This window comes from Cetorhinus maximus, chromosome 20, assembly GCF_964194155.1.
Source record: "Cetorhinus maximus chromosome 20, sCetMax3.hap1.1, whole genome shotgun sequence".
In the NCBI taxonomy this organism is placed as follows: domain Eukaryota; kingdom Metazoa; phylum Chordata; class Chondrichthyes; order Lamniformes; family Cetorhinidae; genus Cetorhinus; species Cetorhinus maximus.
Window position 1 is genome coordinate 93,719,656 of NC_135898.1, and position 26,711 is coordinate 93,746,366.

Consider the following 26,711-nt stretch of genomic DNA (forward strand, 5'->3'; position numbering starts at 1 on the left):
CCAGGAGGATAAAAGGTAAGAGATAAAAACATAATCGGAAGAAAAATAACTGATTCGATTTTCTTGCAGAATTCTGGTTCAACGCTTTTAAAATGTGTCGAAGGGGCTGGAGATTTATGGGGGAAAAAAAAGGGGGGCTAATTTTTTTTTTTGGGTTGTTAACCGCAGCTGGGTGGTCAGATCTCTTGCTTCTTCTCTGCCTCAGGTAGTAGTAAGTTACTCGACCAAGACCACGGGAAATTTAACTCGCCAGTGGTGTAATTAAGTGCCGGGATAAGATTTCCCTCAGACTTTTTAAAATGGAAAAAAAAAATAATGTTTTTTTTTAAAAGTTTGTTCCGTCAGTCACCCGCCCCTTTATTTTTTTTTACACACCGCAAGGGCTTTTTGAATGAACTATGCCTGAAAGGTTGATTTTAAAAAGCCTGAGCCAAGCTTCATGCAATGAGTGTTTGCTTGGTGTGTTTTACACTTTGCAGATTAGGGGGTATTTTTTTTTAAAAAAAGCAGATAGGAAGGGAAAAGGAACATTGCTTCTTTTTTTTTAAAAAAAAGAACTTAAATTATATTGGACCCGGGCGGCCGCTCCTTTAAATGTACCACAGCAAGTCCGGAATTTCAGTGGAATTGCTGTACGCAATGGGACAGGGCTTACCGTCACCCAGGCTTCTTCTCTAAGTGTTTGGAAGATGCCACCGGTGAGATGAGGAAAGACGTTAAACCGTTTTATTTTAAATGGGCCCCGAGCGTTCGATCTCGCGCGACGGAACCCCCGAGTTGCCCGGGCGCGAGGGCGCTGGCGCAGGCGCAGTGGCTCGGCCTGGGCCGGCGTCGTGTCCGTCTTTCCGTCCATCCTTCCTGCTCAATAAAACTCCTTCGAGCCCATCCGTGTGTGTGTGTGTGTGTGTGGGGGGCGGGAGGAGGAGGAGTGCAGTCTGCCGGAGGCGATTTAAAGCCATCGGAATGCTTCTTCGGACATGTTGCGGGGAGAAGAAGGACTTAGCTAAGAGGTACTGGTTCCCCTCTTTTCCACACACACCCACCCCCCCCCACCTTCCTCCTCCCTCCGATTTCTTCCCGTCTCTTGTATGGCTTCGTTTTATTTTCAAAGGGAAAAAAAATATCAAGTCTCTGGTGCCTATTTCCAGTCGTGAACATGCTTTGAGAAACAGATAAGGGCGCGCTCTAAACTGGTGCTTGGAAAGGTTTTGTTCTCTCAGCCCGAGAGGAATCAAATGTGAAGATTCCTCTTCCCTCCTTCCACCCCGATGATTAAATGTGTAAATAGCTTTTCGGTTGTGTAACTCTGTGGTCGGCCGCTTGACCCCCCCGGCGTGGCAGCTGCTTGTCCGTCCACAGCTGCACAAGGTCTGCTGCTGCTGCTGCTGCTTCTTCGACAGTTTTGATGCAGCAACGAGTTTAAACCAGTTTTAACAAATATGGGTTCTGATTATTTATGGTAGTTTTGGTGTGTCCGGGTCCTGGAGAGCATTTCATGGGAGTATGTGCGTGGGTTGCGCCCGATTGTGGCTGTTCACCTTTTCTTGTGCTTTAGGTGGACGAATTTAAATACCCAAATGTGTTGATTGGGGTTCACAAGTGACTTGAAAAAAGAAACCTTCATTAATAATCGCAGAGGAGCTTTGACTAAGATCTGCTTTGTGAATTGACTTTCCGCGAGAGATGGAATCTGGTAAACAGTAGCACGTTTTGTTTTCCAACTTGTGTAATGATGGGTTAAATCGCCTTGTTGTGAAACTTTTATGGACTTTTAGGTGTTGCCTTAACAAGGCAGTAGAATTAGCATTAATTGTTTCCCACATTTTACTGAAGTGGAAAATAATTTTTAGTGATTTATCTCACTGAGATAGATATGTATGATCTTTTCCGTCTGGGAGAAGTCTCCCAGTAACCTCCAGGCTTGTTTTAATTATCACAGTTCATCTCTCCAGTTGCCAATTATTTTTTTGAAACAGTGGCCTTTATCTAGAGTGGATTGGAACGGCTTTGTTTTATTAACGGTGTCTGAAATTACAGTGAAATTGTTGTTTATCCACACGTTTTGTATGCAATTTTCATCGCATAGCTAGCACAAAGAAAGGTGGTTGTGGGAGGTCAATCATATCAGTTCCAGGACATCATTGCAGGAGTTCCTCAGGGTAGTGTCCTAGGTCCAGCTGCTTCAACAATGTCCTTCCTTCCATCGTAAAGTCAGAAGTGGGGATGTTTGCTGATGATTACACAATGTTCAGCACCATTTGTGACTCCTCATACTGAAGGAGTCTATGTCCAAATGCAGCAAGACCTGGACAATATCCAGGCTTGGGCTGACAAGTGGCAAGTAACATTGCCTGGCACTTGTGTGGCATGAATGACCATCTCCAACAAAAGAGAATCTAACCATCGCCCTTTGACTTTCAATGACATTACCATCACTGAATCCCCCACTGTCAACATCCTGGAGGTTACCATTGACCATAAACTGAACTGGACTAGCCGTATAAATACTGTGGTTACAAGAGCAGTTCAGAGGCTGGGAATCCTGTGGCAAATAACTACCCTCCTGACTCTCGAAAGCCTGTCCACTATCTACAAGGTACAAGTCAGGAGTGTGATGGCATACTATCCACTTGCCTGGATGAGTGCAGCTCCAACAGTACTCAGGAAGCTTGACACCATCCAGGACAAAGCAGCCTGCTTGATTGACACCCCACCCACAAACATTCACTCCCTCCACCACTGACGCACAGTAGCAACAGTGTGTATCATCTACAAGGTGCATTGCAGGAATCCATCAAGCCTCCTTAGACAGCACCTTCCAAACCCATGACCACTGCCATCTAAAAGGACAAGGGCAACAGACACATGGGAATACCACCACCTGGAAGTTCCACTCCAAGTCACTCACCATGCTGACTTGCAACTATATCGCTGTTCCTTTACTGTTGCTGGGTCAAAATCCTGGAACTCCCTCCCTAACAGCACTGTGGGTGTACCTACACCACATGGACTGAAGTGGTTCAGGAAGGCAGCTCACCACCACCTTCTCAAGGGCATTTAGAGGTGGGCAATAAATGCTGGCCTAGCCAGCGATGGCCACATCCCACGAACAAATACATAAAAGGTTCAGGTACTGAATTAATGTTGCCTAATAAAATGCTGCAGTGGAGTTATTTTATATATTCGTCTAAATAGAGGTGTAATAAAGTACAATTTCTGCAGTATGTGCAAACTTAACCAGAAGTCTGCTTAACAAGAACCAGGCACATGGTGGTATATGCTTTCCATACTTAAAAATGGTGATTATTATTTCACCTTTTCTCTTACATTATGCTGTAGAGAGTGCCAATGCATGGAGCTGCAATTATGTTATTGATTACGACAATTGATTACAAGGTAGCTGTTCTAGCTTCTGGTTCTGTTGATATTTGTAGCTTATTTGAGCTTTTCTTATAGTTTATAAAGTGAACTGGGATTGAACTAGCACATCTGTCCTCCTTAAAGGAGGAGAATGGGCCCATAATATATAATGTGATGTACTTTGACATTGAACATCTGGTTTTGTGACCTGGTTGATTGCCTTGTGTATGTTTTGGTATGTTATGTGCTTGATATAGAAAAAATGTTGAATTTCTGAAGCTCTTATCTGGTGATATGCTCTGTGCACACCATGTGATGAAACTATTAATTTACCATTTTGGCATGTGGCAATTCAGCTACCTGCTTGTGATGTTTTTGGAAGAAGGCATGTTTCATAATGACCTAAATGGCCTGTGGGAAGCACATAACTAATGCTTTGAGATCTTTGAGACTGGGATATCTTGTGTTCCCAGTGGTTTAACTTTCTTACTTCCAACACTTTGTGAGGGTGAGTTGAAGCATTTGTTATGTGATGTGCCAACATAAGCATATTGGGAATTTTGGCTCATAGAAGTTTTAGGAGATTCCTGAGCAAAGGAAAAGCTCCCAGTGGCTTGGTAGGTGAGTACATTGTTTGGTTTGATATTAAGGCAGACAGGTTGGGAAAGTATCAGATCCAATCCTTATCTTGGCTACTGCAGCAGTGGGGCACTAAATTGGCCTCCACATCCTAGAAGTCTGGCGTAAAAAGTAACTTTATTTATTATCATAATTCAGCTCCTGTGACTAGATTGGTTTGAATGTCCAATGAGGAAAGCACCAACTTGGCTGAAGTGCCACTTGCAAGGTGTACTCTACTGCCACTGTTCAGGATCACACTTCACGGATTGTCACTTGAGAAGGTACTTGGGTCATCATACCTCTAGGAATTCAGTTCTGCTTTTAGGAGGAATGAAAATTCTGTGAGCTGTTGATGTATTTTTAGCATATTGCTTACAAAAAAAACTGCCTCCTGAGTACAATTGTATAATTGAATTGCTGAACTTAGATGTCATACCATGTCAATGAAACTCATCAGTTTGAAGCATAGTATTGTAACTTGCTGCTGCACTTGACATAAATCTAATGCAAGATGTTGAGGCTTGTGGAAATGTTCCATTGTGACCATAGTATTTTTGCTTCACCCTCCATCCAAAAATGGGGTGAATTTGGATGGTCCATGAGAATAACATGCTATCTTTTTATACCTAGCACAATAATTTTCCATTGATCCTAGATTGATGGGACTGCAATCTATCCCTTTGGGATATACTGAGGATGTGAAAGTTGCTATATAAATTCAAGCTCTTTGATTTCTCTTTCTAGCTGCAAGGGTGCTGTAATATGTCAGTTAGTTTGAGCAGTTTAATCCAGTTCTTGTATTTTGGCGCACACAACAAATTGCTTTAATTTAGCATTTTCACTTAAGAATGGCTCACATGGGAATAGAAAACCTTAAATGGATTCAGTGGTGGATCCTAACCTAATATTGAGGTTATAGAGCACTTTTAGGTTAGAAGAGAAGGGAATGTACTCATTCTGGTTGTTGCACCTACAAAAGGAGTGGTTGATGCTGAAAGTGCAAAATTGTCCACGTTATCTTAAGCACAAAACAGGTGAAACCATGCCAAATGATTTTTTTTCTTTCCCCCAGAAGCAAAAGGTTTTGTCTTTGTGTGTAAATTTTCTTGTTTTTCCTTTTTCTCATAAGAGTAATCAATTAACCCCAACACCTATTTCTATCGAACAGTGGTGTATGGTTTAAGTCAGATGTAAATGGGGAAGACTATTATCACCAATAATGTGCAAAAAAAAAAGGGAGGGGAAAGAGGTTATGATCTGAAATTGTTGAGTCTGGAAGGGTGTAAAGTACCTAAACAAAGGATGAGGTGCTGTCTCTCATGCTTATGTTGAGCTTCATTAGAACAGTATAGGAAGGAGGCTAAGGGCAGAGAATTAAAATAACAGGCAACTGGAAGCTCGGAGTAATGCTTGCGGACTGAACCCACTGAACCTGCATGGCCTTTAAGTGAATTAAAGAGGAGAGCAACGGTCTGTGGATGAACCAGCTGCAACCTATCATTTCCTGCTAAAGTAAGGAAATTTTCACACTAAGGAGAATGCACTGAAGAAAACATTTTTAACTGCGATGAGGTGGCCCTATACTATTTTACCAAAGAAAACAGTGGCAAGAAACAACACTAAAGTAAAGACTGGTTTAAACAGATAAAGACAAGGTTGACTGACCTCCCATGCTGTCTTGCTGTAACAGAACAGATCTACGCAAGCTAATTCCGCTCAACATCAGCAGAACATTCAGCAAACCATGCTGCTTTCATCATCCAAACCTAAAATTACTACCGTGCCAATGCTCAAGTAGCCCCAAAGCTTAGATGACTGCTTCAATTTGTGAAGACTGGTTCCATCATGAATTTGTCCAAAACATCAGAAAACATCTCCAGATAGAACAGACCACTGAAGAAGGCCAACTTGCTGCTTGGCAACTGCCCTGCACCCACACCAGAGAACCTGGTAACATGATGGGAACATCAGATGTATCTATCTACACAAAAATATGCATGAAAAATTCAACCCTTTGATCAAGGCATCATATTGACCTTCAAACATGGCTGCAGAAGAGAACTATTCAAGAATAGTGAACAGTAAGCATGACATGACAACACGCCTGAAGAAACTCCGCATGAAAGAGGGAACCTGTATATGGCTGTACCTGGCAAGAAGTGATAATCAACTGTATCAAAAACACCTGGAGGCAGCCTGGGTGCTGCATTCGAGATGAAAACCAACAGTGATGACATGGAGGATTTTAAAGATTTGACTAAAGAGGAAATGCTTGAAAGTCTGGAGAGTTGTAGACTACAGTGGATTCGATGCCTTTTATCTAAACAGCACCAGGTCCGTTCTTGGATCAGAATTGTATACTGACGATATCTTCTTCTTAGGCAGTCCCTCAGGATTTAGGATGACTTGCTTTCACTCTGGTTCGATTTGTGTTCTGATATGGCTGATAAGCCCAATGCATGATCAACAGCCCCTACTCACGCTGGAAGGGTTGGGTAGATGGGTTGTTTGGAAATTTGTTCACTCCTTCTGACATCTCCTTTGTTTCTGTTTGATCCTGACCAGTTGTGTTTGAGTGTTCTCCATTTTGGTCAGTCACAAGCCAAGGTCTCCCCTGAGCTGGCGTGTATGTTTGACCTCTTAAGGGCACCCCTAAAGCATTTATGCTGCCCTCCTGGGACGCTCTTGCCACGACCAAGTTCTGAATAGAGCGATTGCTTTGGGTGTCTCTAATGTGCCCCATCAGCCAATACAAAGTGCTGTCTTCTGTTTGTTTTTGCTTAGCAGTACAATTGCCACTTTTTTTTGTTAAAACTTAAGGCAACAGCCAACTTTGATTTCATTACAAAATGAATTAAATTTTGTTGGATAAAGTCTTAAGGAATGTCATAGTGCAACAATAAACGATTAAAATCTAAACCAAAAGATAGTGACTTTAAGTCTCAGTTTAATTTGTTTTGAGTAAAATGACCTGATTCTGATTAGTTTGTGGCCAGATATAACTTTATTAATATTTTGGCTTTCCATTTAAAGGAAATGAAAACAGCTTTTGTCATATATGTTGTATGAGAAAGAGACTGGTATGCTACACCCTTGATTTGTTTTGGTTAAGTTTACAGACCCTTGGTGATTTTCATGGGTCTTGAATTCAGTTTGGCTCAAATTCTTGCAGATTTTTGGTAGTTTTAAGATTCTTTTGGTAAATACAATAAATGTGTTCTCTGCCTTGCGCTGATAGCTATAAATCTGAGTGGAACTGGTATTTGATAAATCCACCTGAAATGCAATTTCCTTCAGGTAAGCATTGTTTAGAAACCATCATTTTTGACCTACATCAGAAACCCTTGCCACTGATTCCATCCTCCTCCCCAGCTGCTGTCTTCGGCAGGATGACCACCCCTGATGAAAAATAAGGGGCGATTGGGCTCTGCTTGCTCTCATGATCCAAGGAAGTGAAGCAACTGGGGTGGAGTGAGAGAGGGATGTCCCTCCTCCCATGGTGAATAGCTTTTGCGTTTTCCACCTTGAAATGGTGCTGTCGTCTGCATTCTATATTATTATTGAATGTAGATATTGGCTAAATATGTAAATTTATACCATCTTCCCCTACAAATTTCCTACATGGTTCAAGGGTACCAAAACAATTTTGATTTATTTATAAAACCTGGATTCATTTGCTCATTTTCTCTGTAATTTCAGACATGAATTGAAATTGTTTTCTAGCTACCATTCAATGTAAACCAAATTTAGTTTTTTTATTATGCATAATTTGGATTGATATTGTATGAATCATGCCTTAGCTGATCTCAATAAAAGTTTTGATTGTAAATATGACATCTTGCAGGAAATGTTCCTTTTATTGTGATGTATTTTGGATTTAGTTAAACATATGCATTTGACTGTAATATTTTGTAAATGTCTCGTCTCACAGTGAAATCACTTGTTAAGATACTTTTGATGCTACAGCTTTCACCAGACCACGATTAAGTGGTGCAAAGGCTACAGATTCACTACATGATATTCGCTAGTTACATTTTACTTCCAGCCTTTTGAGATCAACACTACACCTATTTCTACAACCATCCCATTTTTGTCCCATTAGTGAATACGCACACACTCAATTTTGTACATTTGATGCGATATGCTTAAGACAAACAACAGTAATCTGTACAGGTTTTTCAAATCCTTGCATGTTTTAAATGTAATTCCATTTCTCTGGACTGATTTTTGTCCCGATCAACATCAAAAGTGATGTAAGAATGTCTTGAAATTTTCCATACACTCAACGAGGGAGTCAAACTTGATCTTCACCATTCAACTTCAGACATCTTGGGGAAAATGGTGGATTGTTAGTTGTCAGGGCAAACCGTTTTTCAAGATACAAACTTGCTGCCTGGATGCAAGTAATGAAATTGCTTGTTATTTCTTCCCTTTGGTAATCAAGAAGCTCAGCCAGTGCACACTGTTTGGTAACCAAAGAAACGACCCATTGATCTTCTGCAGAGCTTACTGTGCAAGTACTGAATGAAATCGTACAGCTCGGGTGCAGATATTTCCATGGACTGTAGCTATGAGTTGGCTTCTTCAAACACGTTGGTACAGAACGTTAAATTGGTGACAACGTTTGTACTGGTACATTCATTATCAGTTTCATGCTGCTCTTCATCTATCATAATGAGCTCCGCAAATGCTTAGAACGATCCATGCTGCTGAAGTATGAGAGCAAAGTAGGCCACAATTTCAAAATATGATCCACAGCTTTTCCTAATGAGCCAGTGTGTAACTACACCCACTCTAGATCAACGAACTCTATTTTCGCATCGCACTGCTGATGAAGAGAAGTAACCATTTATTACACCGCTGCATTGACATAAATATATTATCAGCTGAACGAGCTTGTTGGAAGTCCAGCCCTATCAGAACTTGATCCACAATAGCATTAGCAGATTCAAATGGATGTTCAGAAAAGTCTAGCAGTTTGGACACATATCCATCTAACAGGATACATCATCTTATTTTCTTTATTAAAAGTGTTTGTTGCAACCAGCAAAAGAGAGGGGCATGGTGGTAAGATTCAGAACCTTTTAGTTTAGATACCAATTCTGATATGCTCAACTTACTAAGTTTGTGACAATTTGCTCTGCTTTTGCCCATCCACGTGATAAGTTTTTTAAGCAAGGGTGGAATCTGAGTACAGCTGGGGTCCTAGTTTCAAGCAGCAGTCTATTGTGCAATGAGTCACCGTGTTTTACTGTATGATATGAATGAAAATACCTTTTCTGCCTCCAAAGAATCTTTTTGGGGAAAGAAATTTGGATTCCTTGCCCTTGATGAGCAGTCGCACTTGGGATTTGCCTTGTTTTTGTCCCGCAACATGCTGTTTTATTGCTCAACCCACCATGTACCGTTGAGAAACTTTTTGAACAGGCAATGTGAGATAATTGTTAGAAGGTTAAAGCTATGTTAATCAAGCAAAGTAAGAATTTTTATATTACTGCCATCTGCATCTTTTTTTTAAAAAAAGACAACCACAAGGTGTCCTAAAGTCTTTAAAGATACTTATGAAATGTAGCCAATGTTCTCATGTAACAAATGTGGTAGCCAGTTTGTGCACAGCAAGTTCCACAAACAACAGTGTGATGATGACCAGATAATTCTTTTTTTGTAACATTGAGGGATAACACCCCTGCACCTCTTTGACATAGTGCCATGGGATCTTTTAGATCTACCTGACCAGGCAAGGGAGGGCCTCCGTTTAACATTCCACCTGAAAGGCAGCACCTTCTGACAATGCAGCACTCCTGTATTGTACTAGAGTGTATACAATCAGCCTTTTTATTTGCTTTAAGTTCTGGAGCGGGACTTGAACCCATAACTTTCTGACTTTAGATGCTACCAGCTGAGCCACGAAATGTAGTAATTTATCAGGTGACTACTAGCAAACTGCAAATCCAAACAAATAAAATAGCACAAACAGAGAAAGTAAACTACGACTCTACTCCTTGTTTTTAAATTGGATCTCTTTTACTTTATCTGGCCAACCTCCTAACCACAATGACTATGCAGACTGGCTTGCTTCCACACTATGGTCAACACTGCTACATTATATTTAACAAAACATATTATTTTATTTCCCATGTGAACCCTGTGGCAGCCAAATGCAGACTGAATTTCACAATCCTGGAATGCTATACTTAAGGGAAATTGTATTTTTTAAATTTAACTCTGCAACCTAGCCTAATTTCTTCCACCCATCATATCCTGTTTGTTCATATTTGTTTGGAAGTCATCATAACATTCATGGCCGTAACCTCCAAGCTCCCCAATGTCGGATTTGGGTAGTATCCGAAAGATGCGCTGGGGAATCCCTCTCCGAAGTTCCCAGGTAAGGGTTTGCATGGCAATTGCCCATAAGTGCACACTTACTCTGGGCAATGCGGTCTAAATTGCAAACTTCGGATGGTTCCGCCAGGGTTACACCAATAGTTACTCAGAAATAGTTAGAATTAAAACCTCTGCAATAGTTACCCAGAAGTTAGAAAACACCTAGACCGACCCCGTGGGACGCCCCGCAGCCCCCAAATCCTATCCACTTACCTTCTCCCCAGTCTGTCAACTTCCCTGGTCCTTTAAACCTTCCTGCTTTATGGCAGCTTGTGCTGTTAAAAAGGGGGTGTGGCCTCCTTGAATTCATCAGAGCCACACCTCACTGGGGCCTGCGAGGAGTCTTTCAATGCAGGCCCCAAGTAGCCCTGGTGAACGGAAACATTAGTGTAATTTTCAAGGGCAGATAAGTATATTTATTTCTTCTAATTCCTGTGGGCTATCTCTTTCCGACACTAGTTGGATATTACGGCCCTCCGTTTTCATTAAAGTAGAATTTGGACAATTCACAGAAGCTTTAATTTTCCTTTTATAATGGAGTAGATCTTTCTGTCTCCTGTCAACAATGAACAGGTTCCCATCTGTTTTTTTCAGACACGAGCACCTATCAAACAGTACATCCCTTCAGTTGTTCGCAACAGGCAAAATAGTGATTGTAATCAAACAGCACATGCTTACAAATCTCAGTGTCCAACATTAGATGTAATTCCACAATTGGATAACGCACGCTAAGCAATCCTGAGTCTGCTAAGCATTGCGCTGATAACCAATTTAAGATTACCAGCCGGGCTTGCGGTGTGGCTCACATATGCCTGCTCAAAGCTACACGTATTCACACACAGGGCCCTGTACTTGCAAGCAAAAAGAACATGTCCATGCATTGCACCTTTTTCAACTAAAAAGATTGGGGGACAGCCATTCACTGGTTCATTGCCCATGGCAATGTCTTGAACAGAGTCTACTTGCCTGGCTTGAATTCACCTAAAAGCTTGGCAGTTTCTCCATGACAACACCTTACCAGAGTCCACTTGTAAACCAATCAGCACCCTCTTGTCATGCTGTATAAATGGTTGTTCCCTTTGAAATTTAGCATTCTTGCATCTGTCCTGATAAGTGCAAAGATTCTACAGCATGTCTCTTTTTTCATCAATACTCAGTCCTGTACTCCAAGCAACCATATGCTACGGTATTGAAGCAGAGTTTTAAAGGTATACTTTGAAAATAAAACATAGCATTTACCATACAAGGCTCAAGCCTCAAGATATTTTCCAGGATGCAAATCTCAACAGCCTAAACAGTGAAAAATCATTAACAAAAGAAAAGAATAAAACGCATACACAAGATTACAGCTTCACAGTTACTTAATGTTATAACAATTCCTAAAATTCCTAATTAACCAGACTCCCAACTACACGCCCTCTTTTAAGGCAACAGTCCAAAATAGGTTTTAAAATTAGAGACAATCCAGCAAGGTTACCACAAGCACCCACTTGACAGTGGAATTCCAAAGGCTTTAAACAACTTTGGTTACTGGAACAGCAGACTTCTGCAAAGTGGCTAAAGGCTTTTCCCCAAGTCTGTTTCACACAGTGTACCTTTCAGATCTCACTAGGCCACACCCCATGCAGCCTTCCACCCTTCTTTAAATATATTTCTTCTTTTTTGATTTGTAAATCCCATTGTTTCCCCCATGTCTTTGGAATTTACTTTTCGCATAAAATGAAAATCTTATGGTCAGCACTTCTGGGGGAAAAAAATCAACGTAATAACCTTGCCCTATTTATCTTGCCAGTCATAAAAACATTACATCCCTGAAAACCAAACACCCCTCCACTTATCTTATAATGCACATTCCCTTTTCCTTAGCTCACCCATTAGCATTTCAAATGCCTTTTTACACCTAAATCTTTTGATAATTTAAACCTTGCAGTCTACCTATCTCTGAAATTAATCAGCCCCCCACACACAACCACATGCATGCGCACATACTCATAAGCCTACTTCACAATATTCTACAATGATTTTATGAAAGAGGTTTTCCACCCACGGTGGTTGACAGGGCCCTTAACCGTGTCCGCACATCTGCCCTCACACCTTCCTCTCCCTCCCAGAAACATGATAGGGTCCCCCTTGTCCTCACTTATCACCCCACCATTCATTCAAAGGATCATCCTCCGCCATTTCCGCCAACTCCAGCATGATGCCACCACCAAACACATCTTCCCCTCACTCCCCCGGCAGCATTCCGCAGGGATCGGTCCCTCCGGGACACCCTGGTCCGCTCCTCCATCACCCCCTACACCTCAACCCCCTCCCACGGCACCTTCCCATGCAACCGCAGAAGGTGCAACACCTGCCCCTTTACTTCCCCTCTCCTCACCGTCCAAGGGCCCAAACACTCCTTTCAAGTGAAGCAGCATTTCACTTGCACTTCCCTCAATTTAGTCTACTTCATTCGTTGCTCCCAATGCGGAGACCAAACGCAGGCTGGGTGACTGCTTTGCAGAACACCTTCGGTCTGTCCGCAAGCATTACCCAGACCTCCCTGTCGCTTGCCATTTCAACACTCCACCCTGCTCTCTTGCCCACATGTCCGTCCTTGGCTTGCTGCATTGTTCCAGTGAAGCTCAATACAAACTGGAGGAACAGCACCTCATCTTCCGACCAGGCACTTTACAGCCTTCCGGACTGAATATTGAGTTCAACAATTTTAGATCATGAACTCTCTCCTTCATCCCCACCCCCTTTCCGATCCCCCTCTTTTTTTTCCAATGATTTATATAGATTTTTCTTTTCCCTCCTATTTCCATTATTTTTAAATATATTTCCTTTCCATTGTTTTATCTCTACCTTTTAGCCTTTTTTGATTCCTTCACCCCACCCCACCCCCACTAGGGCTATCTGTACCTTGTTTGTCCTGCTTTCTACCCTTAATTAGCACATTCCTTAGATAATATCACCACCTTCAACACATCTTTGTCCTTTTGTCTGTGACATCTTTTGGTTATCTCCACCTATCACTGGCCCTCTATCCAGCTCTACCTGTCCCACCCACCCTTAAACCAGCTTATATTTCACCTCTCTTCTATTTTTACTTAGTTCTGTTGAAGGGTCATTCGGACTCGAAATGTTAACTGTGTTCCTCTCCACAGATGCTGCAAGACCTGCTGAGTTTTTCCAGGTATTTTTGTTTTTGTTTTGGATTTCCAGCATCCGCAGTTTTTTGCTTTTATCTTTATGAAACGTATAGTTTCGTGACACTAGACAAGCCAGTTTGTGGAATGTTGCTTGCCACTTGTCATTCATTTTTCAGATTGATTTGTATTCTATCGAATCAAGATGGTTCCCACTTGTGCCGAATCACAGAAAATTGCAGCACATGTGGTGGTATGTGGCAAATTGAGTTTGTGCCTGCTTTTTCAAAAAGCAATCCAATAAGCCCCACACCCCACTTTTTCCCCATACTCCTGCAATTTTTCCTCTTTCAAGTAATTTATCTAATTCCCTTTTTGAAGATTACTCTAGAAACTGTACCCACTACCTTATCCAGAAGTGCCTTTCAAATCCTAACTACTCTTTATGCAAAAAAAGCTTTTCATGTCATATCTGGTTATCAACTCTTCAGTTATTGAAATAGTTTCTCTTTATTTACTGTAACAAACCCTTTATAATTTTAAACATATATCAAATTTTCTCTCCAGGCTTCTCCAAGAACAAGCTCATCTGCTGCAGCCTATCCAATTAACTATGATCCTTCATCCCTGCATCTATTCTGGTCTACCTTTTGCACCCCTATCCAACCTCTCCAAACCCTTCATATCTTTCCTAATGTGTGGTGCCCAGAATTAAAAACAATACTCGGTCAAACTAGTTGTTATGAAGATGTGTTATAAAGAATATTGGGCCTGAACTTCCTTGGAGTGGTAATCAGCATCAGATTACCGCTCTGTTCTTGATTTCTTTTCGACCCTATCTTCCTCGACCCCCTCACCTCCGAGGTCCGGGGGGCAGTGGTCAGAGGTCCAGGCTGGTGGGATGGTCAGGTAGTCAGGGGTGGGGGTATGGGCGGAAAAAAAGTCCCCTAGGTCTGTACAATTGCTGCCCAGTAGTTACCCAGAAGTTAGTGTTTTAATTCTAACTTTTTTTCTGAGTAACTATTCCCGTAACCCGGTTGGAGCTCTCCGATTTAAATTGCATTTTCGGATGGTTTCCAGTGCAGGGAAATTGCCCATGGGAAGATTGCATGGTGAGCAAATGGCTGTGGCCCAATAAAGCCAGCCTTAAAGTGTGTGGGACTGTAGGAATCCAATGCATACGTTGATCAGTAAAGGTGGGCTTGCAGAGAACCCATTGGCAGATTTCTCAACCAGCACTTGCATTCCATCAAAGGTGTCCTTCTCATGGAAACTGACAAAGATGTTAGCAAGAGCTGAGCTGAGAAGGGATCCCATGTCAAAACTACCTATTTGGGCATACATGGTGTAATAAAGCTAAATTCAACTGTGCGAGTTGCTGAGTTCATTAGTGTCTGAATTTGTATTCATTGAAATGGCGATGCATCTAGATCGTGATGATATAGTGATGTGGTGCAAATATCTATGGCTTCCTGGAGCATTGCATTAGTGAATAGACGAGCAATGTCGAATGAGCACATGGCCATGGCATTGCTGTCGATATGCAAGTCCTGTATGGTCTTTGTAAAGTGAAGGAATCCTTCACCATGTATGTGGAAAAACCTGTTCTGAATTGGTTGGAGCAACTCGTTTGATCATTTTGGCCAATTTGTATTATGCAGAACCAGTCATAGGTCATAAAGGGTGTGTCTTGGGCAGCCCATAGCTATGTGGATGCAGTGATACATGAGGATAAATCCTATCAAGTACACTGCCAGGTAGGTTGTTACTCTTACTCACATGCAACAAACATGAGCAGGGCTGTACAGTCATGCTTAGCAGCAGGTCCAATGGATAAGAATTGGACCCATCATTAAAAACAGCACACATTTTGTCAATACAGTCACACTTGTTAAGGATGACTATTCCAGTCCCAATGTTGGGCTCTCAGATATGTCTGGGGTGGTCTTCAGGTCTTGTAATGCAACCAGATGTTTGTGCTGCATGTGAAGATGTTGGGTATCCCGGGACACATGTGCGCTAGATCAGCTAGGTGTGCTTTCAAGGGCTCCATCTTTATTGGATGCTGGTTTGTGGCAGAATAGCCGGGAATAGAGGAGTTCGAACTCAGCAAATACCTCTTGCCGTTTGTGGGATGAAGGCATACCGAAATTGAAGATATGCACGAGAACAAACTCCTTTCTCCAGAGAGCACGTGGTCAGTGAGATTTACTGCGAGTTTGACAGTGTCATTGCGCTGCCAAACTGCTGCTGCTTAAGTGAGTTTACAGTGCAGGTGTGTTTCAAGCAGGTATTGTTTATGGTGCGGTTATCTGTTGAGGCAATGTTGCAGCACAAACAGATCAAATCAAAAGTAGCATGTATTAAACAAACTTGTTGATCAACTGTGGTTTTGCTGATGCTGCAAAAATAATTTTGCCTCTGATGTGCAATATCAGAGGTTCCCAAACCGTGGTACACATGTCCTTGGGGATACGAGAGATGTCTCTGGGAGATATGCAGGAGAATTTGTGGAATGGTGGATTTCAGGTTTAAGGCACATGACAAACCACTTTTTTTCTCATCTATTAATTACACACACAAAAACACAATGAAGAAATAAGTAACGTTTTAAGATGCTTCCCAGTTTGTTCTGCCTGTTGTATTTTCCCAAATGTAAGGGCATGTGGCATGGCCAGAATCAGGCTAACGACTTTTTGCCAGTTGTGTAAGACTGCTATTATCTGGTTGCAGTGACCCTTTAGCCTGCCCTTTCAGCTTTCTATCAGAGGACTCGTCCTATTCCTAAATACTTGGGGCAGGGTCAGCTGGAGCAAGGCACCGTCCAGGAGGAGGAGACCATCACCCAGACTTGCCTGTCTTTTTCCCTGGAGAAGTGAAACGAGCTGTCAGCTGCCAGCACTTTCCTGAGGTATTGTGACTTCCCAGCTGCAGATGGACTTGCGGGTCTGGCGGAGCTGCAGTTCTTGCTCCAACCGGCTGACCTCAACCATTGATCATGGGCTCTGGGATATCCATGTCAGCAGCTGGCTCATCCAGAGAAGGAGGAGCATCTCCTGTGCGGGTCTGTATGCCTCAAGAGGTGTCTGGTTCCTTGGGGGTACTGCAGCCATGATCACCGACTTTGTGCTGAGCCTGGACAGTTACAGGTACCGTAGGGTGTGGGGCAAAAGACTTTGAATTTCTTACCTAAATCAGGTAAGTTTTCTGCAGAGTTTTTATATTTAAAAAAAAGACTTTCTCCACCACCGAGTCAAAAAATCTACACATTTAACACTTGATGAATGAAACATGCAGCGGGTGGTTAGCTCAGTTGGTTTAGATGGCTAGCGTGTGGACCAGATTAATGCCAACAGCACAGGGTTCGATCTCGACCAGCTGAGGTAGACTGGGTGCCTGCCTCCTTGCTTTACCTATAGTGGCTTGGCTGTGGGTTCAGCAAATAATTGCCAAGCACCTGCCTTTGGGCAGAGAACTCAAAGAAACAATTACCATTTACATTTTATGTAAATGCGCACCAACATTTTAATGTTTTATGATGGAAAAACGTCAGTTGATTTGTGTGCAGATACAGCACAATAACCTGAAAAACAAATTCAAACAAAAGCATTCATTCATATTGTGCCTGTAAAGAAAAACATCCCAAGGAGTTTCATAATTACAATTTGGCAGGCAATGGGATGCGAGCCATGGAGTGAGATTAGTAGTGGATGACTAAAACCTGACCAAAAAGGCTTTGAAAAGACTTTTAGAAGAGTAGAGATTGGTAAATGTGCAGAGGAAGTTAGGGGAGAGTGGAGCTAATATGTAGAAATCAACTTGGGACTCACTCCAAACATTATATACCAATCTCAAAGAATTAACCTCATCTGTCTCATTAATGCCAATTGTTCTGTGGAGCCATTGGTTACATTATATATCTGAATTTTAATTTGTACATTTTATGCAATTCTTGGACATTTAAAGGAATTGAAATATTAAATCTTCGTGCAGCAGGGATATGTGGCAGCTGCTAGAAAGGAGTACACAAAGTTGGAGAACCTCTGCTCTATCTTGACTTTTTCAGTCACTTCACCCCTTTTCTGTATGAGTCTCACACTTTCCTATTTATTTCTGTTACTCCCTGGCAATTTGCCTGCAAGCCTTTCCACTCTCTGCATACCTCATCCAGTGCCCCGATGTACCTTTGTATGCTGATGACTTTCAAATGACAAGTATCATCCATTTAATAGTACCAAATACCAAAATTTAAACTAAAATAACAAATCATATAATAAAGGAACATCTATAATTTATGGGTGACTTTAATATGCATATAGATTGGGCAAATCAAATTAGTAACAATACTGTAGACGAGGAATTCCTGGAGTGTATACGGGATGTTTTTCTGGACCAATACATTGAGGAACCAACGAAAGAACAGGCCATCCTTGACTGGGTATTGTGTAATGAGAAAGGAATAATTGGCAATCTAGTTGTGCAAGGCCCCTTGGGGATGAGCAACCATAATATGATAGAATTCTTCATCAAGATGGAGAGTGACGTAGTTGATTCTGAGACTTGGGTCCTGAACCTTAATAAAGGAAACTACGATGGTATGAGGCGCGAGTTGGCTATGATGGATTGGGAAACGTTACTTAAAGGGATGATGGTGGATAGGCAATGGCAAACCTTCAAAGAGCACATGGGTGAACTGCAACAATTGTTTATTCCTGTCTGGCGCAAAAGTAAAACAGAAAAGGTGGCCAAACCATGGCTTACAGGGGAAATTAGAGAGAGTATTAGATGCAAGGAAGAGGCATACAAAATTGGCCAGAAAAAATAACAGATCTGAGGATTGGGAGCAGCTTAGAATTCAGCAAAGGAGGACCAAGGGATTGATTAAGAAGGGGAAATAGAGTACGAGAGTAAGCTTTCAGGGAACATAAAAACTGACTGTAAAAGTTTCTATAGGTATGTGAAGAGAAATAGATCGGTGAAGACAAATGTAGGTCCTTTACAGTCAGAAACAGGGGAATTTATAATGGGGAACAAAGAAATGGCTGACCAACTAAATACATACTTTGGTTCTGTCTTCACAAAAGAGGACACTAATAACATACCAGAAATGTTGGGGAACACAGGGTTTAGTGAGAAGGAGGAACTGAAAGAAATCAGTATTAGTAGGAAAGTGGTGTTGGGGAAATTGATGGGATTGAAGGCCGATAAATTCCCGGGGCCTGATAATCTATAACCCGGAATACTTAAGGAAGTGGCCCTAGAAATAGTGGATACATTGGTGGTCATCTTCCGAGATTCTATAGACTCTGGAACAGTTCCTACAGAGTGGAGGGTAGCTAACGTAACCCCACTATTTAAAAAGGGAGGCAGAGAGAAAACAGGGAATTATAGACCAGTCAGCCTGACGTCGGTTGTGGGGAAAGTTCTAGAGTCGATTATAAAAGATTTAATAGCTGAGCACGTGGAAAACAATGGCAGAATCGGACAGAGACAGCATGGATTTATGAAAGGGAATCATGCTTGACAAATCTACTGGAATCTTTCGAGAATGTAACTAGTAGAGTTGATGAGAGGGAGCCAATGAAGCAGAGCTATCCATATGCCTTCTTTACAACCTTGTCTACTTGAACTTCTGCCTTCAGGGACCTGTGTACTTGTACGCCAAGATCTCTCACTTCATCTTAGTATACCGCTTAGTATATTCCCATTTATTGTGTAATCCCTGTAACTGTTGACCACCCTAAATGCATGACCCCTCACTTCTCTATGTTAAAATCCATCAGCCACTTTACTGCCCACTCCACCAACCCATCTATATCGTTTTGGAGCATATGGCTATCCTCTACACTATCTGCTACTCGGCCAATCTTTGTTTCATCTGTAAATTTCCCAATTGTGCCCCCCACGTTCACGTGCAAATCGTTAATATATATAACAAACAGCAAGGATCCCAACACCGAGCCCTGTGGAACACCACTTGAGACAACTTTCCATTCGCAATGGCATCCATCGACCATTACCCTTTGATTCCTGTTAAAAAGCCAACCTTTTATCCAGTTTGTCACATTACCCTGGATCCCATGGGCTTTTACTTTCCTGACCAATCTGCCAAATGGGACCTTGTCAAATGCCTTGCTAAAGTCCATGTATACAACATCCACTGCACTACCTTCATCAACCCTTCTCGTCACTTCCTCAAAGAATTAAATCAAATTTGTGAGGCAAGACTTCCCTTTAACAAATCCATGCTGACCATCCCTGACTAATCCATGCCTTTCCACATGACAGTTAATCCTATCTCTCAGGATTGATTCTACTAATTTGTTCACCACCGATGTAAGACTAACTGGCCTATAATTGTTTGGCATTTCCTTTGATCCCTTTTTAAACAATGGAACTACGTTTGCATTTCTCCAGTCCTCCGGTACCTCCCCTGTATCTAGTGAAGATTGGAAAATCATCCTCCGAGCATCTGCTATCTCCTCCCTGACTTCGTTCAGCAGTCTCGGAAACAATCCATCTGGCCCTGGTGACTTATCAACCTTCAAGGATTTCAACCCTTCGAGTACTTCCTCTCTCTTTATGACTATCCCATCCAATATCTCGCAGTGTTCCTCCTAGACTACTATATCTACATCCTTCCTTTCCTTTGTAAACACAGAGACAAAATATTCAGTTAAAACCCTTCCCACAGCCTCTGCATCTACACACAAGTTTCCATCTTCATCTCTGATAGATCCCACTTTTTCCTTAACTAACCTTTTAGCATTAATGTATTGGTAAAACATCTTTGGGTTATTTTTAACTTGCTAATCTTTTTTCATGCCCTCTCTTTGATTTCCTTATTTCCTTTTTTACTTCGTCCCTGCACTTCCTATATTCGTCTAGGCTATCTGCAGTGCTTAGCTTTTTGAGCTTATCGTACGCTTTCTTTTTCTGTTTGATCTTCCCCTGTATTCCTCTAGACAACCAAGGGGGTCAAGATTTGGCAGTACCACTCTTATTTTTGTAGGGGACATGTCTACTTTGTAGAATTAGGATCTTGCTTTTTAGTGCTTCCCACTGGTTTTCCACTGTTTTATCCTCCAGCAGTGCTGTCCAGTCCACCTCAGCCAAGTCCCTTCTCATTTCTGCAGAAATTAGGCCATTCGGTCCATTGAAACTGCTCCGCCATTCAATCATGGCTGATAAGTTTTTCAACCCCATTCTCCCGCCTTCGCCCCGTAACCTTTGATCCCCTTACCAATCAAGAACCTATCTATCTCGGTCTTAAATACACTCAATGACCTGGCCTCCACAGCCTTATGTGGCAATGAATTCCATAGATTCACCACTCTCTGGCTAAAGAAGTTTCTCCTCATCTCTGTTCTAAAAGGTCTTCCCTTTACTCTGAGGCTGTGCCCTCGGGTCCTAGTCTCTCCTACCATGGAAACATCTTCCCCACGTCCACTCCATCCAGGCCTTTCAGTATTCTGTAAGTTTCAATCAAATCCCCCCGTATCCTTCTAAACTCCATCGAGTATAGACCCAGAGTCCTCAAACATTCCTCATATGTTAAGCCTTTCATTCCTGGGATCATTCTCGTGAACCTCCTCTGGACCCTCTCCAGGGCCAGAACATCCTTCCTGAGGTACAGGGCCCAAAATTGCTCACAATAGTCTAAATGTGGTCTGACCAGAGCCTTATAAAGCCTCAGCAGCACATCCCTGCTTTTATATTCTAGTCCTCTCGAAATAAATGCCACCATTGCATTTGCCTTCCTAACTACCGACTCTACTTGCAAGTTAACCTTAAGAGAATCCTGGACTAGGACTCCCAAGTCCCATTGCACTCCACATTTCTGAATTCTCTCCCCATTTAGAAAATAGTCTATGCCTCTATTCTTCCTACCAAAGTGCATGACCTCACACTTCCCCACGTTGTATTCCATCTGCCACTTCTTTGCCCATTCTCCTAACCTGTCCAAATCCTTCTGCAGCCTCCCCGCCTCCTCAATACTACCTGTCCCTCCACCTATCTTTGTATCATCTGCAAACTTAGCCAGAATGCCCTCAGTTCCTTCATCTAGATCATTAATGTATAAAGTGAAAAGTTGTGGTCCCAACACTGACCCCTGCGGAACTCCACTAGTCACCGGCCGCCATCCTGAGAAGGACCCCCTTATCCCCACTCTCTGCCTCCTGCCAGACAACCAATCTTCTATCCATGCTAGTACTTGCCTCTAACACCATGGGCACTTATCTTACTGAGCAGCCTCCTGTGTGGCACCTTGTCAAAGGCCTCCTGGAAGTCCAAGTAGATAACATCCATTGGCTCTCCTTTGTCTAACCTACTCGTTACCTCCTCAAAGAATTCTAACAGATTTGTCAGGTATGACCTCCCCTTGATGAAACCATGCTGACTTTGCCCAATTTTACCATGCACTTCCAAGTATTCTGAAATCTCATCCTTAATAATGGACTCTAAAATATTACCAACGACCGAGGTCAGGCTATTCGGCCTGTAATTTCCCGTCTTTTGCCTCACTCCCTTCTTAAACAGGTGGGTTACATTAGCGATTTTCCAGTCCTCTGGGACCCTCCCTGACTCGAGTGAATCCTGAAAGATCACCACTAACGCCTCCACTATCTCTTCAGCTATCTCCTTCAGAACTCTGGGGTGTAATCCATCTGGTCCAGGTGATTTATCCACCTTCAGACCTTTCACTTTTCCTAGCACCTTCTCCTTGGTAATGGCCACCATACTCACCTCTGCCCCCCGACTCTCTTGAACTTCGGGGATGTGACTCGTGTCTTCCACCGTGAAGACTGACTCAAAGTACCTATTCAGTTCCTCCGCCATTTCTTTGTTCCCCACTTCTCCAGTGTCATTTTCCAGCAGCCCAATGTCCACTTTTGCCTCTCTCTTGCCCTTTATATATCTAAAAAAAACTCTTGCAATCTTCTTTTATATTACTGGCTAGTTTACCCTCATATTTAATCTTCTCCCTCCTTATTTCTTTTTTAGTTGTTCTCTGTTGGTCTTTGTAGGCTTCCCAATCCCCTGGTTTCCCACTGCTCTTCACCGCATTGTATGCTTTCTCTTTAGCTTTTATGCTGTCCCTGACTTCCCTTGTCAGCCATGGTTGCCTCTTCCTCCCTTTAGTATGCTTCTTCTTCCTAGGGATGAATTTTTGCTGTGTCTCCCAAATTACTCCCAGAAACTCCTGCCATTGCTGTTCCACTGTCTTTCCTGCTAGGCTCATCTCCCAGTCAATTCTGGCCAGCTCCTCTCTCATGCCTCTGTAGTTGCCTTTATTCAGCTGTAATACCGTTACATCTGATTCCAGCTTTTTCCTCTCAAATTGCAGGGTGAATTCTATCATATTATGGTCACTTCCTCCTAAGGGTTCTTTCACCTTAAGCTCCCTTATCAAATCTGCCTCATTACACATCACTAAATCTAGATTTGCCTGTTCCCTAGTGGGCTGCACCACAAGCTGCTCCAAAAAGCCATCTCGTAGACATTCTACAAATTCCTTTTCTTGGGATCCACTACCAACCTGATTTTCCCAGTCTACCTGCATAATAAAATCCCCCATGATCACTGTAACCTTGCCTTTCTTACATGCCTTTTCCATCTCCTGGTGTATTTTGTGCCCCACATCCTGACTACTGTTACTATTCAAGAATTAACTATTCTTACTTTGGATTATTCTTTGTTCTTTTCCATAGTCAGCCTAAAGCTTATGATACAATGATCACTGTCCCTTAAATGTTCTCTACTGACACTGGATCCACTTGGCAAATCTCATTCCCAAGAACTAGGTCTAGCAATGCCTCCTTTCTCATTGGGCTGGAAACATAACTGCTGTAGAAAATTTTCTTGAACACACTCTAGGAACTCTTGCCCCCTCTCTGCCCTGTTACACTAATACTATCGCAGCCTATATTCAGATAATTAAAGTTCCCCATTATAAGTACTGTATAATTCTTGTACCTCTCTGTAATTTCCTTGCAAATTTGTTCCTCTATATCCTTCCTGCTAGTTGATGGCCTATAGGCTACACCAAGCAATGTAATTGCACCTTTTTTTGTTCCATAGCTCTAGCCAAATAAATTCAATCCTTGACCCCTCTTGGACATCCCTCTTTCTTCAGTACTGCAATGTTTTCCTTAATCAAAACCGCCACTCCTCCCCCTTTTTCCTTCCTTTCCTGAACACCTTTTTATCCAGGAATATTTAACACCCAGTCCTGCCCTTCTTTGAGCGAAGTCTCTATTATAACCACAACCACATCATATTTCCACATGGCAATCTGTATCTGCAAAGTGCCAATCTTATTTGTCACACTCCATTCATATACGTGCACAGTAACCCTGACTTTGACTCTATTTCTTTATCCCTTACTCTGACCCCACCGATTAGCTTGTTCATTATTCTAGTGCTATCCATCTCCCAGAATTCCGTGCACCTTGATAATCCTCTCTGATAATATCTCCTGGTTTCCACGCCCCTGCCAAGTTAGTTTAAATCCTCCCAAATAGCACTAGCAAAATGCCCTACAAGGAACTCTGTTCCAGCTCTATTTAGGTGCAATCCATCCAGTCTACGCAGGTCCCATCTCTGCCAGAGCTGGTTCCAATGTCCCAAGAATCTAAAGCCCTCCCTCCTGCATCATCTTTCCAGCCACACATTGATCTGCTTTATCCTCCTATTTCGATACTCAATTGTGTATGGCACTAGGAGTAATCAGACAATTACTACTTTTGAGGTCCAGCTTGCCAATTTCCTACCTAGCTCCCTAAATTCTGATTGTAGGACCACATCACACTTTCTGCCGATGTTGTACCAACGTGGACCATGGCTGCTGGCTGTTCATCCTTTTCACTTGGGGTGCTTTGCAGCTGCTCAGTGAAATCTTTGACCTTGGAACCAGGGAGACGACATACCATCCTGGATAAAGTGCCTATCTATTCCCCTATCGAATAACACCTCATTGTTGCTCTTTCAGTCTTTGTTGTACCCCCCTGTACAGCTGAGCCAAATGTACCATTACTCATTGTTATTCAGAGCTGAATATTGGTTGGAGAGTTGAATAGACTCAGTGGACTCTTGCACAACTGGCTCTTTCTTTTTGATTGTTACCCAAGTATATCTAGTTTATAAGCTGGTATTATATTGGTAGGCTTGATGTTTTTCAGTAGGATTTCTTATTTGAACCTCCATACTAGTTTGTCATCATTCTGATATATTTTCATAACTTTCAATCAGCCTGCAAAAATCAATAAGAACCATTGAAGATGCTCAGATGTTAATTGCCCATAACTGATCATGACACTTTTTTTTTGCTTTTTATCTGGCTTTTCTTCTAGAATTAATGAAATGGCATGGGGTGCTATGGAGCAAACCTTGAGCTTTTTTGCCATTGGAGAATGCATTGGACTGCCCACTTGCATCACTGGTTGATCTGCAACATAGCTCAAGTAGAATTATACAGAAGCAAGAAAATAAGTCAAAATTACAAAGTCCTTGATTCATGCCAATACTTGAAAATTGCTTTGCGAGGCCAACATTATATGCATTCCACTATTCTCGATCCATTTTCTCATCATTGAGATTATATACTACCTATGGACCTTTAGGCATCTGAAATCCTGGATGGCGTTGAACCATGCAAAGGAATCACATTAATTGCTGAACTAGCAAAAGGTCTTTTGTTTACTTTTTAAAAAAAAAAGCATTAGTGAGAATTAAGCATGGGTGAGAATTAAGTGTTCTTTTCATTTGATGTATCATTTTTCTTCTGTATTTTAATAATGTTCTTTCTGCACAAAACAATAGCATTCAAGTACCTGATTCATGCTAGTGTCTCACTGGAGAAGAAGAAATTTTAGTTGTTTCATACTAGCAGAGTGACACGAAAGGTTATTAGTTAACAGCTCTGATTTGCTAAACGATGGCAAACTCACATGTATTATTTTCTCAGTTTTCAGTGAACAAAGGAATGGTGTACAATTAGTATAAACAAATGTGACTTTTCCTTTAAAGCCAGCATGTGCATTCTCAACCGAGTTTGTGTATATTTCTCTTGTTCCTGTACACATTCATATTACCAATGACCTGATTATAATTTTTTTGTTTCTGGTTCTTCACGCACTCTGGACAGACATATTAAGAAACTTTGCTGTAGGTTTTAACACATCATTCTGCACATATCGGGTGTACTTCATTGACATCACATTGTCCTCGTCTGAAGAAGCTGACAATTGGGAAGAATACTTCCACCAGTGCCAGTAACATCCTCTATGCTTTACCAGAGTAGCCAATTTTCAGGTGAACCTAGATGGTGAGTGGTGGTAAGTTATTTGTACTTGGTCAATGCAAGAACACAAGAAATAGGAGCAGGAGTAGACTATGTGGCCCATCAAACCTGCTCTGCGATTCAGTATGATCATAGCTGATGTTAGGCTTCAACTCCACTTTCCCACCTGCTCCCCAAATCCCTTGATTCCCTGAGATCAAAAACCTTTCTATCCCAACTTTGAATACATTTAATGACGGAGCATCCACAACCCTCTGGGATTGGGACTTCCAAAGATTCACAACCCTTTGAGTGAAGAAATTTCTCCTCATCTCAACCCTAAATGATTGGCCCCTTATCCTGAGACTGTGTCCGCTTGTTTTAGAATCCCTGACAAGCGGAAGCTATCCCTGTCTACACTGTCAAGCCCCTTAAAATCTTGTATGTTCCAATGAGATCACCTCTCATTTGTTGAACAGGGTTTCCCTTTTGTAAGACCATTTTGACTTGTCCTAATCAAACCATGCTTTTCTGAGTGCATTAAGATTTCTTTCATGATAGATTCCAGAATTCCTGGCGGCATGGTGGTATTGTCTTAAAGAAAAAGCGTATAACTGTGAAAAGACAGATGGAAGGCCAGAAGATTAGACAGAATATAAAGAACAGCAGAGAATGACTAAAATATTAATAAGGATGGAAATATTTTAGAGTATGAGAGAAAGCTAGCTAGAAATATAAAACATAGTAAGAGTTTCTATAAATAATTAGAAAAGAAACAAGCTAATAAAGTGAGCTGGTCTTATAGAAAGTGAGTCTGAAGAATTGATAATGGAAAACTAGGAAGTGGCAGATGAATTGAACAGGTGTTTTGCATCAGTCTTCACTATAGAGGATACAAGTAACACCCTAGAAGCATCTATGAATCAAGA

At 41.9% G+C, this 26,711-nt stretch overlaps 1 protein-coding gene across 1 annotated transcript in view; it reads left to right on the forward strand.

Annotated features, from left to right (window-relative positions):
* The first annotated feature begins 910 nt into the window (after positions 1 to 910).
* The window catches only part of add3a (adducin 3 (gamma) a), a 264,546-nt gene continuing 238,745 nt past the window's right edge, over positions 911 to 26,711 (forward strand). Inside the window, exon 1 of the mRNA XM_078565164.1 lies at positions 911 to 1,010. The gene's annotated coding sequence lies outside the window, so the exon portion shown is untranslated. The remainder of the gene's footprint in view (positions 1,011 to 26,711) is intronic.